Source organism: Podarcis pityusensis (assembly GCF_964106645.2).
Source record: "Podarcis pityusensis genome assembly, chromosome: 10".
Classification (NCBI taxonomy): Eukaryota; Metazoa; Chordata; class Lepidosauria; order Squamata; family Lacertidae; genus Podarcis; species Podarcis pityusensis.
This window is the reverse complement of record NC_138035.1, coordinates 8745174-8763560: the sequence shown is the minus strand read 5'-3', so window position 1 is coordinate 8763560 and position 18387 is coordinate 8745174. Positions and strand designations below refer to the sequence as shown.

At 45.4% G+C, this 18387-nt stretch overlaps 1 protein-coding gene and 1 long non-coding RNA gene across 2 annotated transcripts in view; one reads left to right on the top strand and one right to left on the bottom strand.

Annotated features, from left to right (window-relative positions):
• Positions 1–18387, bottom strand: part of PLXNA4 (plexin A4) — a 609453-nt gene that overhangs the window by 353239 nt on the left and 237827 nt on the right. The gene's annotated exons all lie outside the window — the stretch shown is intronic.
• On the top strand, positions 2953–17354 carry LOC308486498. The gene is made up of 3 exons (XR_013991098.1): positions 2953–4209; positions 13167–16475; positions 16663–17354. It is a non-coding gene; the product is annotated as an uncharacterized lncRNA (long non-coding RNA).

Here is an 18387-nt window from a genome sequence, read left to right as displayed (position 1 = left end):
TTAAAAGACAGTGCTGGTTAGAGTTTAGAACAGCAGCGAGGGGTTAAGCCACGGAGTTAGGAAGCAGCAGGCTGGAGAGAGAACAATGATGTTGCTGGGCCTATGGGAGAAGCCAGAGCCTCTTGGAATATGAATGCTGTGTACCCCTCCATCGTAGGCTCAGGTTGCATATATGTGTAAATAAACCATATATCATAAAGACACCACCATCGCCACTGTGCCTCATTTCCCATAAGGAAACACGGACCAAGGGACTCCTTGGAATCTTACACCGCTATGGAGATTAATGTAACAATATTTCTGCTCTAGCACTTTAAGCCATATAATAATCTTATTCACTGCCCGCCGCTTTGTGCAAATTGTCATTTTATATTCATTAATATTGGCATGTGTTGGCTCCTAATAATTACCCCAAGCAAGGCAGACTGGCTTAAGTTAAAATAACTTTGTCCGCTGCAATAACCCTTATAGCCCAGCTCAATCACTGAGATCATCTGCAGGTTGTTCCCTCAGAGTTGGTGAGGCTGTTTGACAACAAAGAGAAACCAAGTCTCCAGTGTCATGGGCCCAATCCTGTGGAATTCTCTGGCAACAGAGATACAGCAGGCGCCTTCTGTGCTGACTTTTAAATGCCTGCAGAAAACTTTTCTGTTCTAGCAGGTAATTAAAAATACATCCCTTCCACAATGGTTAATTGATGTATGTTTTAAACATTTTACTGGTTTTTATTGTACAGTTTTATTGTTGTAAAACACACTCACACACACACGAGATAGCAGTATGCAAATATTTTTATAAATAAATAAGTCCCTGTGCTGTACTAATGTCTCCGGGACAGATCCCACCAAAATTGATAGGTTTGTGTGCATGAACATGTAAGCTGCAGGTTTACATGTGTGCGCGTGTGCATGTGTGCATAGACCCAGATCTGGTGTAAAGGGAGAGTCTAAAATCAGTTGGTCCATGCTCAGTGCTGGATAGCTGCAACTAAGTCCATACACGGTAAACCAGTGGTGTCATCACTGGGACCCAAGTCTTTGTGTCAGACAGAACAGCATTGGATTACTGAATGGTGATGTGAAGGGAGATCCAATGAACGCAATGGCAGATGATGAGAAAGGACTAAGTGCCCTGCTTTTTCTTTCTGCACTTAGTGAAAAGCAAAAATAACCAACTTCACTTTCAAGAAAGGAAGGAAAGCACGTCCAGACAGGGGGGTTTTTTTTGGGGGGGGAGCTTTCATTCAAAGCCTGTGATTAGGCTCAGAATCAAATTAAACCGCAGGGCTTCTCACTAGCCGAGCGCTATTTTAAGGCTTATTAGACTATATTAGGATTGGCATAAATTTCCACTGACATAATATAGGCTTTTAATTGGATTTAAGGAAGACAAGGAGGATGCATTAAGCAAAAATCAGCCCTCATGGCAGGGAAGGGGAGAGAGAGAGAGAGATTGGGTATTCTCCATACACAACTCCCCTTGCTTTCCCCCTTTGGTGTGATTCCCGAGGGGTACAGAAGGTGAGGTTTATCCCGCAGTTAAGTTACTTGGCTGGTAGAATCTCTCTCTCTCTCCTTTCTGCCACCATTTTACACACACACATACACATTTGCTGCTTACCAGCAAGAGAAAAAGAGTGTAAGAGAGAATTGGCAGTAGCTGACAACAAATTCCATAGCTGGCGCTGGACACAGAAGAATATGAGGGGCTACAAGTTGGTACTGCTGGCACCTGTCTGTCTCAAGAGAAAGCACCAAAGAGACCTCCTTGGGGCTCAAGACTGGGCAGTTTGTATGGAGGTCCTGGGCTGCCCAGGTAACAAGACCCCCTTTTTGGCCTCACTGATGTGGTCCAAAGGAAAGCAGAACAACCAGTTTGGCTGCAGGAGTTGCTGGAAGGAGGTGTACAAGGCGCCATCCAACCGCCTTAGGGACAACCACCCCGGATTTGTGTAAGGAGTTTTTACTCCTTAGCCTTTTCTTCTCCCAAAGATGTCCTGCAAGGCACTGGAGGTTTAGGATCAGAATTTCACTTCTCCCACATGGGCTACCTTCCCAGATAGATGAGCCCCATCTGCCCCCCACTTTCCTCTACAATGTGTGCAGAAACCACCTCCTTGACCATTGGAACCACTACTGGTCTCGTCTGCTCAGTCTCCAAGAGCCTTTCATTGTATGCAGGGGAACTCCCTAACTCACTGAGGGTTTGAGACCCATTGGCTCCCCTCACCTGGTTCAGTCAACCGGTGAAAGCCGTTTTCCTGGGTATGGCTGCTGTCACATGCTCTAGCTTCTAGGAGCCACAGGTGAGAGCTGAGTGCAAGGTAGGGACCAAAGGTGGAAAAAACTACCCCAGAAGGAGCACAGTGTGTCCCTCACCAGAGGTACTGCCCCTCCCATAACACATTCAGCCAATTTAAGCAAGTTGAAACCCAGGGAAGCCTGGGTTTGAACCGCTGCTCCACTGTGAAGTTTAACAATGGACCATTGGCCATAGCCCAGTGGCCGAGCACATGCTCTGGCATCTCTCATCAGCTGCAAATGACATGCGGAGTGCCATTTGCTGTCTGGGAGTCGTGGGTGATAGTAGTCCAATGCTATGATTCTCAAACAGGAAAAGCCATGCAGAATGTCATCTGCTGCTGGAGGCTGTGGTGGCTGGCTGGAACTCTCCAGTCCTCACAACAGCCCCCAGCCACCCACTCTTTGACTTTCTCGAAGCAAAGGATGGCATAGCATAGAAGCGGGCGTGCCCTATTTTGCTTTCAGTTACCGCCATCATCAGAGAGAAGAGGTCCCACAGTGTAGGGACCACAATCAGAGAATCATTTGAGGTTTACAAGCACGCCTTTTGAGTACTTAAAAAGAAAACCCTACCGGGCTCTTTGTTTTTGTAATGTGATCAGGGTGGTGTTCAGTCTGACTTGGTCTAAGCCACGCCCGTGTGTGCTCTCTTCCAGCCTAAACCACCTTGCACGGTTGTTGTGAATATCAAATATTTCATGGTCACCAAGAGCAGCATATGAGTGTTTCAATCTCCACATTAAGCACTCAGTTGAAAGCCAGTTTAAAAACTGTCTTTGCTCGGTTGATGGGTCTAACTTGCATCACTTCTGAAAGCACCCTGAAAACTGCAAATGCTGTCCTGCAAATGTTAGTCACAACCTTTGGGTGTCTGACAGACTCAAGTGACAAAGGTCTTGCTGGGCTGCATCATTACAGGAACCATTGCATTAGCAAATGATCCCTCATTGTGCTGGTGGAGACCCTGCACACAGAGAAATCAGGAGAAAGGCAAGAATGAACTTTTCGTCTGCGTATGTGTGAGTGTGAGTCTGTGCAAGCACAAACAGTATTCCCTCGTCATTTTGATGAATGTCTTACTCAAGTCAATGAGATTTAGGCTACAATCCTATGCACGCTTATTCGGGAATAAGGCCTACTTCACAAGGTGGACTTTACTGCTGAGTAAGAACTGCACGAAAAGACTCTGTTGCACTATAAAGTCCTGTTTTAAATTGTGCCCGATGTTTGCAGAAACACATCTGTAGAAATGGGGGGGCATCCCTGCTCACAACCTCTTTCCACAGGCTTGAAGGTGTGAAGGTTACATGACAACACCTGAAGTCAGGTAGCCGCCGAGGCAACTCTGTGATCAGAATGAATCTCCACTGACTCAGTAGTAGGCTTGATGGAGTCCCCCTCTATAATCTGACTGTCCATCATCCAACCCAGAAATGGGTGAATCTCCGGTCACAAGCACTCTAATACTTAATGAGGAGAAAGCTGCCAACAGCATAGAGTGACTTTCAAGAGTGTCAGATTCATATAGCTATTTCCCCTTGCATTTGCAGTACATCCATTGTCAACCAACCAAAGAACTCTGTAGCTGTAGGTAGAAAGCCAAAAGCCTATCTCACGTAGGGCCCCACATCCCTCGCTTCTTGGGTGGGACAGCTTGGCCTCTCAACTTCTGACCAAAATGCTGTCAACGTACCATCAGATTATGAAAAAGAGCTGAGTGGGAACGTCTGTGACGAGGTGTTCTGGCTCAGTCTGCTGTCTAGGTACTAACCGTTACCGGGCAACTTAGAATCATAGAATTGTAGAAACGGAAGGGGCCTCAAGGACCATGTAGTCCAAACCCCTGCAATGTAGGAGTCACAGCTAAAGAATCCCTGACAGATAGCCATCCAATCTCTGCTTAAAGGTAAAGGTAAAGGGACCCCTGACCATTAGGTCCAGTTGTGACCTAATCTCTGCTTAGGTACCTCCAATGAAGGAGAGTTCACCACTTTCTGAGGTGGTCCATTCCACTGTTGAACAGCTAAACTTAAAGGACTTTCCTGCTATTATCTCTGCTATTATGCCTCTGTAATAATAGTAATTATAAATTAATAATAATAATAATAATAATAATAATTTCCCATCTGGCTGGGTTTCCCCAGCCACTCTGGGCAGCTTCCAACAAAGATTAAAAATATATTAAAATGTCACACATTATAAAATTCCCTGAACAGGGCTGCCTTCAGATGTCTTCTAAATGTCAGGTAGTTGTTTATTTCTTTGACATCTGGTGGGAGGGTGTTCCACAGGGCAGGCGCCACCACCAAGAAGGCCCTCTGCCTGGTTCCCTGTAACTTGGCTTCTTGCAGCGAGGGAACCGCCAGAAGGCCCTCGGTGCTGGATCCCAGTGTCTCGGCTGAACAATGGGGGTGGAGACGCTCCTTCAGGTATACTAGGCCAAGGCCGTTTAGGACTTTAAAGGTCAACACCAACACTTTGAATTGTGCTCGGAAACATACTACGTACTGGAAGCCAATGTAGGTCTTTCAAGACCAGTGTTATGTGGTCCCGGCGGTCACTCCCAGTCACCAGTCTAGCTGCCACATTCTGGATTAGTTGTAGTTTCCGGGTCACCTTCAAGGGTAGCCCCACACAGAGTGCATTACAGTAGTCCAAGCAGGAGATAACTAGAGCATGCACCACTCTGGCGATACAGTCCATGGACAAGTAGGGTAAAGCAAGGCATATGGCCAGCCAAAGTAGCGACGTAGTTTTTTGTACAAACAGTAGTAATGGAATCCCAGAGGGGTGGAGGTAACAATCCCCATCCCACCACCTCACAATCTAGAGCAGCCTTCCTCAACAGTGGATCCCCAGATGTTGTTGGACTACGGCTCTTATCCTCCATGAACACTGGTCCTGCTAGCTAAGGATGATGGGAGTTGTAGTCCAACAACATCTATGGACTCAAAAGCTGGTCTAGCGTGAAGGTAAGTAGCATATGATGCCAACACCCTCCAGGTCCCCCTACCCTCGCTCTGCTTGCAGGGGTAGGGGCAGAGCTGCATGGTCAAATCCTGCTGTGTTTTTGCAGTGCTGGAGAAGGACAGAGAGCACAACGTGTTTTTGCAAGCGGCCCCATTCCAGCCTTCAAAATCTTGGTTTTGCTCTGTGGCGAGCCTTTCCTGGACTGATAGCACCCAGAAGAGGTTTCCACGGTGACTACACTGGTGACACCTTGCCATCTGACAAGTGCATCACCCCGTTCCCCAAGCCATTACTGGACAAGGCAATTGCTGTAGTTGATCTGTCTTTACTGGAGCAGATAATTACCAAACTTCTGCTGGGCCTTATCTCATCAGTCAGCTAAGAGTTACTTCCCACACACGCTCCCCCAAAGAAAACTCCTGCATTCCCTCCTGAGAACAGCACCAGGGTCACTGAGCCATTTCAGACGCCGTGTTGTGGGCTGCTACTGCAAGTTCATCATCCTGATAGACAACCTAGAGTTCTTGTCTACATGAACTGGAAATGAGGAGCTGCTTTAGCTGTGCCTGTCTTTGGTCACTCACAAGCCACTGTATTTTCTGTGCAGCAGCCGTTGTCAACATATTCAGACCCACTTCCAACCCCAATGTGCTCCACATGTGACCTGCTTTTTAATTTCTTTAACCCTCTTTTCCTTCTCTGTTGTTCAGTTTTAACCTTACTCCTATTGTGCTCGCGACCAGTTTATGGGCTTCCTAGAGTCATCTCATTGGTCACCGTGGGATGAGGTGTTGTGGACTGGTTGGACATAGAGGAATGGTAGGAGGAACCAGCTGGGGAAACCCCAGGGGAAGAAGGCTCAGAGCCCAGGGAGAGACTGGGAAGAGGAGGTGTCGGAAGCTGAAGGGGTAACAGGGCTTAATGAGCTGGGAGTGTCTGGGGCAGAGAGAAGCTCAGAATCAGAGGCAGAAGCTGAAGCAGGAGAGTGAGAGGAGGGAGGCCAAGAGGCAGAGATGAGTCGGGCTAGTGAAGAGTCCCAGGTATCTCCCCCTCCTGCTGCGACAAGCTCCCCTCCACCCCTGGTCTCCCAGAAGCAGGAGAGGCATGAAGTGGGAGGAGCAAAAACAGAAACATAGGCACAATCTCAGATTGCTTGGGGGGAAAACTCTGGAGAAGAGGAAACATAGGTGGTGAGGACCTTTAGTCTCAGCAACTGATCCATCGAGCAAGAACCTGAGTTCCTGTGCTCATGAGGTCTGACATGCCACCAAATCTGTGCTGATCCTGTTCTTGCTGATAAAGATTTAACACCAACATGCATGGTGTGATTGACTGCTGGCACAGTCCTCTCATGAAGGTTCTGAACCTGATATGCCCCAGGTCTCCTTATGTTCTCCTGTTCACTCCTCCACAAAGAAGAAATGTTTTTTTCATCAAGGCATCGTGTGGACTGGCAGGGATTTCAATGAACAGCTGCGGTTCCAAATACATCCAGTCTGAACTAGAATCATGAGTCAGACTTAATAGATACAATTTAAATTCTCCGCACATCAGCAATGTTCCTAACTCCAGCAGGGGACTCTAAGAAGAAATGCTGAAAAATCACTAAAACCCACTGACCTCATGATATTTCCAGTCCACCCAGAGCCGGGGTGTTTTGACAAAGACTGATTTCCCAGCAGGGCAAAACATCCAGAATATGTGCTGGTTAAATGAACCAAACTTTTCAATTGGTCAATCTTGGCCAGCAGGTCTCCAAGTTAGATGGCTGAATCAGGAAATAATTGTATTTGAAGCTACGGACTTACTAATGGGTTGACGAGAGCCCAGTCAACAACCCAATTAAGCCAATGTTCCTGGACTGAAAACAATTTACTGTAGGGGGTGGAAGATAATTTTGTTCAGTCATATTTTAAAGTCAACTGGCCAAATTCGCCATTTCCAGACTTAGACGACAATCACAACACAGATTGTTCAGTTCCCTGAATTTCATAATGCAGTTCCAGGTTGTTGTTTTTTAATATGCATGTAAAAACACATTTACAAGGGAAATGCATGCAATGTGCACATTTGAAGGGGCAATGAATGGAAAAGCAGCCTGCGTTTTCCAATGGAAAACAATGCTTATAATTTCAGTTTTTAAAAGGAGCATATTTCAGGGGGGCAATGAGTATAAAGTACATAGAAAATGTGTAATTTTACGGGGAAGTGCATGCAAAATGTCTACCACTGAAATGCAATATTCTTGTGAATATATATATATATATATATATATATATATATATACACAGGCAAAAAGCCAGGACACACCGTCTCATGACTGGAGCTCATCCAAAACTGACCAACTGAAATGGGCTGATTCATCCATCCCTGAGATTTACATCCCATTTCTATCCACATTTGCTTAGAACTGAGCCTGACCAATTTCAGTAGAGCTGGTCCAAAGTGTGATGGGGACTATAGCCGATGATACATAGACACAGTTGGTTCCCCTGCAAACCAGAACTGGATACAATGTTCAAACCAAGGTTTCCCATTCTCATGTGAGGTAAACCATAACTTGTCTCATCTGGATGTACAGTGGTACCTTGGTTCTCAAACTTAATCCGTTCCGGAGGTCCGTTCCAAAACCAAAACGTTCCAAAACCAAGGCGTGCTTTCCCATAGAAAGTAATGCAAAATGGATTAATCCGTTCCAGACTTTTAAAAACAATCCCTAAAACAGCAATTCAACATGGCTTTTGCTATCTAACAAGACCATTGATCTATAAAATGAAAGCAATAATCAATGTAAGGTAAAGGGACCCCTGACCATTAGGTCCAGTCGTGGCCGACTCTGGGGTTGCGGTGCTCATCTTGCTTTATTGGCCGAGGGAGCCAGCGTACAGCTTCATGTACTGTACTGTAAAATAAATAAAACAGTATTGTAGATGATAAAAATAAAAAAAAATCTTACCTGCACTGATGATAGTCAATGTTTGGATGGGGGGATTTTATCCATTTCCGCAGTCACACAATCAATCAATCAATCAATCAATCAGTAACTGAACTGGGATCCACACAGTCACAAAAACAAATTAACTGAAAAAGCCTCAAAACAAAAAATGCAAAATAAATAGCAAAAACAAAAGCACCAAATATAAGCTCCAAATATCACCTTAGAACACTGCAGTCGGAAACAGAAGGCTTGAATTACGATTGGGGGGGGGGCAAATTAGCAGCGCAGCAGGAAACACAGGGGGACTCAAAACGGAGCATGTTCGGCTTCCGGAAAAAAGTTCGAAAACCGGAACACCTACTTCCGGTTTTGCAGCATTCGGGTTCCATCTTGTTCGTGAACTAAGCTGTTCGAAAACCGAGGTACCACTGTAACAGCAAACTATTGGATTTCCACTAACCAGGAAATCCTGGAGAGGGAAAAGTGTGCCACTGAGACGTCATTTATGGTTTTAGCCTCATATCTGCTATAACATGCCATTTCACTGTGATTGCCTCTGATTACTCTCTGTTTCCACATCATTTGCATTTTGGATATGCCAGCTTCTGAGGCTGGAACACAAGAGGCAAGCGCCGATGTGCTTATGTTCACTGTAAGCTAGGTTTCATAGCTCTTTAATTAGTAATATTAATAATGCCACCTAAGCTTAATGAGAGCAATTAGAACACACAGTAAATATTGCCTCCTGCATTAGAAACAGCAGCACTGGAAGACGAACTTTCATACTTGGCCACGCTATGGAAACCTACGACATTTTAAAAGAGTGTGGAGGCAGGAATGGGAGGATAAGGCAAATGTAGTTTAGCTTTTCATGTGCTGGTGGTTCTTTTAATTGCCAATTGCCAATATCCCCCCAAAAAGGGGATAATAGTTGCAAATAATATTTGCAAGTGAAAGAGGCACTCCCACGGAATGCAAAATTTCCTCCCCTCTCCTGGGCTTTTGCAACAGCAAACGAAGACGTCAGTTTGACTCACACAAATAGCAAGTGTTTTTGTGATACCCCTGGCAGATTATTAAGGGCCACTAGTCAAAAGGGAGTACTGGAATAGAGACACCATGTAATTTTGGGGGGCTCTGATTGCCATGCATTTTGTTGAATGGAAGTATTTTCCAGGTTTTGCAAGGAGAGAACAATACACTGGATAGTTACTCTTACTAGTAGCTTTGGTTAATAGACAATGTTAATTATACTCAAGAGTAGTTCCGTTGAAATCAATGGACTTAATTAATGGTGATTCATCGATTTCAATGAGCCTACTATGAGTATGACTCAACTGGCTTTCACCAATCTTAATTTGTTTTTGGAGTATAGAATTTCACACATATATGTTTGTGACACAATATGTGCTCTAGGTGTCAGTTTGGACGTAACAGCCAAAGCACTGCTTGGCCATTAGGCAATCAAATTCCTGCCTCCCACCCACCCCTTGTTTTCCTAAGTACATTTACTAGGAAGTAAGCCTCACACAGCTCAACGGAACTTCTTTCTGAGTAAACATGCTTACAACTGCACTGTTAGAGATATCTAATAGTAGCTAAATGTGCAATTAAAAACCTTATTATCAAACAAGTTGCTGAGATTTTCTTTTTTCTTTTTGCAAAATCTCAAAAACAGAGTGAAAAAGATTGTTGAGCTATTTTTAAGGAATTTCGCCAAAATCTAGTTCTAATAGGGTCGTCATACGTCTGGATTTGCCCAGATATTTAAGCGATTTTCGCCCGGATACAGTTTCCAACTGTGGTATTCCAGCTTTGTTTGGGAAATTATGGGTGTATATCAACCCTATTAGAACTGCCAGGGCAGTTTTCAAATTCTAGATCTTAATATTTCTTTTTTGAATTGGGATGGTTTCTCTGCAAATCCGAATTTCTTATCTGCCTTAAATTTTGAGTTGCTTTGGTGATAGTTTAGCCAATTCGACACATATTCTTTAATCTCTTCGGGGTTTTCCCCCATTTTTTTTGCTTTCCTTCTGAAGTCTAACTATTCATTATAGGTTCCCCAGTTGTTACTCATTTATTATTTTTTTTAAATCCCTTGTCTCTGCTTCTATTGGCGATAGCCACCTTGGTGTTTTGTTCTCTAATATGTTTTTATATTTTCCCCATGCCCTAATTAAGTTTTTTCCCTAATAACATGGTTGGCGAAACTTTTACGTATTCCAGCTTTGCCGTACCAAATACAAGCGTGCCAGCTGTATTTGACATCATGACCCTCCAAATTTAGCCGCTGTGTATTTTCTAGCAATACCCAGTCTTTTACCCAACACAGACAGGCAGCTTCAAAATACAGTTCTAAGTCTGGGAGTGCGAAACGTTGCCTTGTGTTGAATTGTTGGGATACTCTGTTCGGCTTGTTTGTTATACATTTAATAAAATAAATAACTTGCAGAGCAAAGCAAAGTGGAAGATGAGGAATCCGAAACTCAAAGTGCAGCAGGCAGATGGAAATCCTCCACTGACCAGTAAAGAAAGCCAGACTGCTAATACTGACACATGACCTGGCCAATCACAAAGGCTGGTCTTGCACACCTCTTCCCTTTTGTGCTGCAATATAGCTCTGAAAACTGACAACTATAACAAATAGGCAGTCCATTGTGACTCTGAAGTCCTAGCTGAAAATTTAGGATTGCCATATTCTGAAGAGCAAAAAAGAGGACACATTTGCTGACTTCTACTTTTAACCATAAGGGACACAGGTGGCGCTGTGGGTTAAACCACAAAGTTTAGGACTTGCCTATCAGAAGGTCAGTGGTTCGAATCCCCATGACGAGGTGAGATCCCATTGCTCGGTCCCTGCTCCTGCCAACCTAGCAGTTCGAAAGAACCTCAAAGTACAAGTAGATAAATAGGTACCACTCCGGCGGGAAGGTAAACGGCTCTTCCGTGCGTTGTTCTGGTTCACCAGAAGTGGCTTAGTCATGCTGGCCACATAACCCGGAAGCTGTACGCCAGCTCTCTCAGCCAATAAAACGAGATGAGCGCCACAACCCCAGAGTTGGTCACGACTGGACCTAATAGTGAGGGGTTCTGTACCTTTACCTTTTACTTTTAACCATGGATCGCTATGATGACTCTCACTTTACATGCCCATGCAAAAGAGGACGTGTCTTGGAAAAAGAGGACATATGGCAACCCCGCTTGCTTTGACAGGACTCTGAGTGTGGCCTCCACATGTACAAACACATATTTTCAGCGTTGGTTAACACAGTGGACCTGACTGAATCCAACACTATGGAGAGGCAGTATGGTGAAGTGGTTAGCATGTCCAACTAAGACCTGGGAGACCACGGTTAAATCCTCAGTCAGCCATAAGCTCACTGGGTGTGACCTTGGGGCCAGTCGCTGCCACCCAGCCTAACCTACCCCATAGGGTTGTTATGGGGATTTAATGAGGAGGGGAGAGACCCATGTATGCCACCTCAAGCTCCTTGGAAAAAATTGTGGCATATAAATGGAACAAACCAATAATCACAATGGCCCCTCTTTTAAAGGAATCAGAGTCAGTCCACAACTTCATTTCCCACTCAGTCATATGGGAATCTCTCTGGCATCTTCTTGATCTCCTTTCTTTCAAGAAGATTTCATAGCTTTGCTTTGGCCACCTCTATCCTGAATACTAGGGATGCGGGTGGCGCTGTGGGTTAAACCACAGAGCCTAGGACTTGCCGATCAGAAGGTCGGCGGTTCAAATCCCCGCAACGGGGTGAGCTCCCATTGCTCGGTCCCTGCTCCTGCCAACCTAGCAGTTCAAAAGCATGTCAAAGTGCAAGTAGATAAATAGGTACCGCTCCGGCGGGAAGGTAAACGGCGTTTCCGTGCACTGCTCTGGTTCACCAGAAGCGGCTTAGTCATGCTGGCCACATGACCCGGAAGCTGTACGCCAGCTCCCTCGGCCAGTAAAGCGAGATGAGCGCCACCACCCCAGAGCCGGTCACGACTGGACCTAATGGTCAGGGGTCCCTTTACCTTTAACAAGCTCACTTGACCTCATTGATAAGTGCAGCTTCATTTCCTACTAAGTCATATGGGAATCTCTCTGGCATCTTCTTGATCTCCTTTCTTTCAAGAAGATTTCTTTCAAGAAGATTTCATAGCTTCGCTTTGGCCACCTCTATCCTGAATATTCTTCCCTGGATGTTTTCTGCCCCTCTTGTTTTCCAAAGCAAAGGAGCACAAAGGCAACGAACTCAGGGAAGTTGAGAAGCGCATCTCCGCCCCCAGCTCTACGGCAGCACAATTTACAAGAAGGGGGCAAGCCATAATAATAAATAACCCGAAAGCTCCGGGGAAGAGTGACCTAATCAAGATGTATAATTGTGTGCCTTATCTAAATGAAAGCATCATTTCAGAAATGGTAATGCGCATCCGTCTGGATTGAATTGCTATACAGATCAGCACTGAAGGATAATTATAATGTTTAACAAATATATTCCCTTTGGGGCCTGCTGTTAAAGATGCCACGTCCCTTTTGCTCCTGCAGCCTGCTGGCTGACAAATTATCCAATATCATACGAGAGGAGGCCCATTGCCCTTTTGACTTACCCATCTAAGCACTTGCTTGCATGTGTTCCCCAACCCCTGAGCAATGGGATACGCCACCCGGGCTCAGCTGAAGGGTGAACACAGATGCCACAAACCCTCTCCAATTTGGGTATTTGCTTTGAAATTAGCATATTCAACATGGCTCAACATATTACCAATAAACCATTAATGTCCCCAAACGCTTGTAATATATCATTGCTCTCTCATCCCATTGGCTGTTGCTGCTTCTTGGCACTGATTTCTGTCTTTTCTGTCCCCCACTTCCCCCACACACACTACCATTTACTCAGTTTGGCTGCGGTGATCCTTTTATTTATTTGCTTATGGGGTATCTTTGATGTAATCAGGTACATCATACAGCCATGGTGTCATCCACGAATCAGACTGATTGCTAAAGCCAACACACAGAGAAGAAGGTGAGGACCCCTGACTTCGTGACTCCTTGCTTCTTGATCCTTGGATCCCTGACTTCGTGACTCCTTGCTTCTTGATCCTTGGATCCCTGACTTTGTGACTCCTTGCTTCTTGATCCTTGGATCCCTGACTTCTTGACTCCTTGCTTCCTGACCCTCGGACTCTTGGCTTCCTGACTCCTGGCTTCTGGACTCCCATTCCTGCTCCCACCCCGCCATCTTGCCCCCGGTCCTGACGTCCCCAGCTAGGATTTTGATCGCCCCTGAACCAGACCATGACAAGGTAGAATCCCATAGGTTCCTTTTGTCACCTGACAGCTGCTGTCAAAATGTTGGCGCACAGAATTAAGCTTCTGGGTCTGGCTTGATGATGGTAGTGGGTCAAGACCTCAGGCATAGAAGAGTTGTGATTGCCAGTAAAATTCTCAGAATACTAAGATACCATTGACAGGGAGTTTGTTTAGTAATGGGACCGGAAGGCTTTGTTGTTTGCTGCAGCCCCACAGAAGACAACCCTGTGCTTTCCTTTCACTTTCCAACTGCCTCTGGCCCTTTGATCCTTGTCTGCTTGCCCTGGAACCTTGACCATCAAGCTTGTCATTTAATCCACTGCCTGCCTCAAGCCCTTTGGAGTTAACTTGGGCCTGCCTCTGTTCAACCCATGCCATTTGCATCTGGCCATGCTGGGCTCTGGCACCTTGCCTGATTCCCTCCAGTGCTGACTCTGGATCCAGCCCTGGATTGGCTCCAAGCTCACATGGGAAGAGGGGCATAACTCAGGGGCAGAGCACATGTTTTGCATGCCAAGGCGCCAGGTTCAATCTTTGTCATCTCCAGTTAAAAGGATTTCACCCTGGAGAGCCATTGCCAGTCACAATGGTGGGTATGGACCAAAGTTCAGACTGGGCATTAGGGATGGATGGATGGATGCATGGATGGATGGATCAACTCAGTTCAAGCCAATACCATTTTCACAGGCATGCCTTCCTTCCGGTTTCTGCACTAACCTGTGATTTTTTTAAGGAAGAAAACAAAATCTACAGTGGCTGGTACCACTAGCTGCAAACGGAATCCGTTCCGGAGCCCTGTTCGCATCTAGAAGCAAATGTAACCCGTGTCCGCACGTCCGCGGGTCATGTTTTGGAGCTTCTGCGCATGCGTGTGACGTCATTTTGAGCATCTGCGCATGCGCAAGTAGCGAAACAGCTGGCAAAGTAACGCGCTCCGTTACTTCTGGGTTGCCGCAGAGCGCAACTCGAACGCGCTCATCCCGAAGCACATTCAACCCGAGGTATGACTGTCTATGGAGATTTGAAAATTTAATTTTAAAACATAATTAAATGCATATTTCTATCACAGAATGTGCACATTCTTAAATCCTATTTTATTCTAAAACCTTCCTTTTTAAAAACTCGTTTTTATACTTTGAGACTAGGAAGTGCAGTATTTGGAGAAGTGCAAAATCTGAAGGCTGAAACCATGTATTAGTTCCGGTTGTGTGAATTGGACTGGTCTGCTTGAAAACATGAATGAATTTAAATTCTCCTCCATCCCTACTCAATATAAGGCAGCTTCTTGCACACAAACAAATACACATGGGCCCCAGCTCCAGTCCGAGCTGCAGAGGCTCAAGACCGCAGGAGACAGAGACATCTAAGGCCTATGCTGTGTGGCTCTGTGTGAAAAATCTTATTCAAAGTGACCGAGGACCACATAATATCGGAGCGAGAGGCAAGATCGAACGGGGAAACTGAATAGACGCAAAACAGCTGGCGAAGGCAGTTAATGGGCTAGCTTTAAAAGGCACTTTATATTATTTTGTTCCTTTAAAATGTAATTTCCCCCAGAAGGAATGGGGGATGAGATCAGCACACAGAAAAGACAATTTGGTTTAAGGACAGACCTTGTCAGCTGCAAAATGGATGATTCCCGCATCGGGTTATTAGCTTGGAAAACAAAATCAAGGCAGCCCTATATTCCATGAATCCTTAAAAACCACATTAACGAGAGAACAAGAGGGAGGAATGTGCCGAAATGAATCATTTCTGAACCTCCTCGAACAGGCTGATTAAAGCCACTGGGCCTAAATCAAAGGCAACAAGGAGGCAAAGTACTGAAGGGCCAGAAAACAGATTTTATTTATTTTCTGCAGCAGGCCTGCTCTCCTACATGCTATTGTTTGTCTCTCTAAAAAAAGTTTAGTCTCGTCCTCTACTGATCTTCCAAAGCAACAAATAATGGGGAAAATAAAGCTCAGAGGAAGGGATGCCAGACTTTGCTCGCTTCCTCTGTTTCTATCCATCCACATCAATAACACAAACCTAATTTCCAGCAGACACAGGCCACAACAGCGCCGTGGGCACAGTCCGAATGGATTTTCCTTTCCGGACGATCGCAAAAGATCTGCGGTTGTTGCTTGTTTGTTGCACAGCGTCCAGCTGCCCTCCCCCAAGGGAGCTACTTTGGGGAGGGAATAATGCATTTTATCCAGCGCTCAAGCTACAATATGTTCTAGGTGAGGGAAATGCTTATATCTCCGCAGTGAGAAGAGTAACTGGGATTTGATTTTTTTCCTGTACTGTTGGGTTTTCTTGGTGTCACAGGCACCTATAGGAAATGCGTGGATGAAACGCCAAACCAGACTTCCCCAAGTCAATGTCCCCCAGATGTCTTGGATCACAGTTCCCATCAGCCCCAGCCAGCATGACCAACTGTCATGGATGATGGGAGCTGTAGTCCAAACCCAGCCCAAAATGCACAGTCAGCACCACCGTGCTATGCCTGTTGCTTCCAAAATAATGTATAGCATTCTCTGCCCCTTCTCAGTTGGCTTGTTATATTTGAGAATTAGGCTCCCAACCTAGAAGTAACTGGCAGGTACCAATGCAGTTACCATTGATTTTTAACCTTTTCTTTTTTAAAAAGACCAGGAAGGGATGTTCAACCAAGAACATCACCTTTTAACCACATTACACAGCATCATGATTTTTTATAAGATAGGAAAATTGGGTTTTTGGTATTTGCTTTCAATTTAATCATTAAGTCCCCATCTCAGGCATAAAAACAGTTGCTTCTTGCCTTAGCAAATAGGAATCTTTGGGATCCCAAGGAGACTTTGTTTCCGTAAATGGGAACTCACCCATGGACATCCTCATCCTCCTCTGTGTTGCTGAAGAAGTATTGTCCACCACGCAGCTCCAGCATAGCAGAAACTCAAAAACTACAATCCTCGCTTCATTTCTGGTAAGTCCACCCACTGGCCAAACTTCCACTCCCTCACCCCACTCCAGCTTCCTCCTGCTTTCAAACTGACCAGTTCCTTAGTCCTAGAAAAACCGCACTCTTTTCTCCCCTGCTGACATCTCTTCTTCCTCCTTCATTGTCTCACTTCAGAATCTCATGTTTCTTCTTTTTCTCTCACTGCACATAGCCAGCCACTACTGTCCTTTTACAGAAATGGAACTTTTACTTCTGATCATCCTCTACCCATGGCCCCAAACACTTCCAATTGCTGTCCTCTAACATATGCAGAATTCATCATGCAAAAGGCTAGGCTGGATGAATCCCAAACCAGAATTAAGATTGCCGGAAGAAATATCAACAACCTCAGATATGCAGATGACACAACCTTGATGGCAGAAAATGAGGAGGAATTAAAGAACCTTTTAATGAGGGTGAAAGAGGAGAGCGCAAAATATGGTCTGAAGCTCAACATCAACTAAAATCATGGCCACTGGTCCCATCACCTCCTGGCAAATAGAAAGGGAAGAAATGGAGGCAGTGAGAGATTTTACTTTCTTGGGTTCCATGATCACTGCAGATGGTGACAGCAGTCACGAAATTAAAAGACGCCTGCTTCTTGGGAGAAAAGCAATGACAAACCTAGACAGCATCTTAAAAAGCAGAGACATCACCTTGCCAACAAAGGTCCGTATAGTTAAAGCTATGGTTTTCCCAGTAGTGGTGTATGGAAGTGAAAGCTGGACCATAAAGAAGGCTGATCGCCGAAGAATTGATGCTTTTGAATTCTGGTGCTGGAGGAGACTCTTGAGAGTCCCATGGACTGCAAGAAGATCAAACCTCTCCATTCTTCAGGAAATCAGCCCTGAGTGCTCACTGGAAGGACAGATCCTTAAGCTGAGGCGCCAATACTTTGGCCACCTCATGAGAAGAGAAGACTCCCTGGAAAAGACCCTGATGTTGGGAAAGATGGAGGGCACAAGGAGAAGGGGACGACAGAGGACGAGATGGTTGGACAGTGTTCTCGAAGCTACCAGCATGAGTTTGACCAAACTGCAGGAGGCAGTGGAAGACAGGAGTGCCTGGCGTGCTCTGGTCCATGGGGTCACGAAGAGTCGGACATGACTAAATGACTAAACAACAACAAAATTCTTTCCCTACAACTTTCTCAAAGCCACATAAAATCACCCAGCTCCTCTGGCAACCTCCCTCCTCTAGGCAGCATGCATTCTCCTCTTCAGACAAATCCCTCTTCTCCTAGCTTCAGCCATCTGCCCACATCTCTTTCCCTGACCAATTTTACTGCATCCTAGAGTTTCTGTGTGTTTTCACGCATGCTTTTGAACTGACATCTTGGGCAATTAGTGTTAACTCTTTTTGAAACTTGCCTCTTGTTGCTGCACTGTTTATGAAAGTCTGTGCCAATTGCTTCTGTCTAATATTCTTTTGATGAATTCCCTTTTATTACAATAAACTGCTTGCATGATTAGTCGGTGGTATTCTCTGGCTCCATGTAGCACCAGTTTGGAGACATGCTCAGGTCTCAGTGTTAAAAGACACCCCCCCAAAAAGGGGGTGTCAGGTTTACATATGTGAGAACTCTGGGTTTGTATGTGAAGTCCACACTTTAAAAGCAAAGCAGATCCATGAACCAGGGTACCTGCAGTGTGTGGCAGAGGACTCTGATGAAGTTCTGGCTATTTCCTCAAGGGGAGAACTATCAGTATCTCATTCAGGGGCCTCATGGTCAAAGCACAGAGCCCTGCAACCATCCTCTGACTCAATGGATGAGTCCCCTGCAGTACCACTGCCTCCCCAAGCCTTGCAGAATCAGAAGACTGCAAAATAAAATGGAGGCTCATTGACCAGCCAGCCAGCCATCTCCTCCAGCGACTGGTCAAACCCCTAAGGCTTC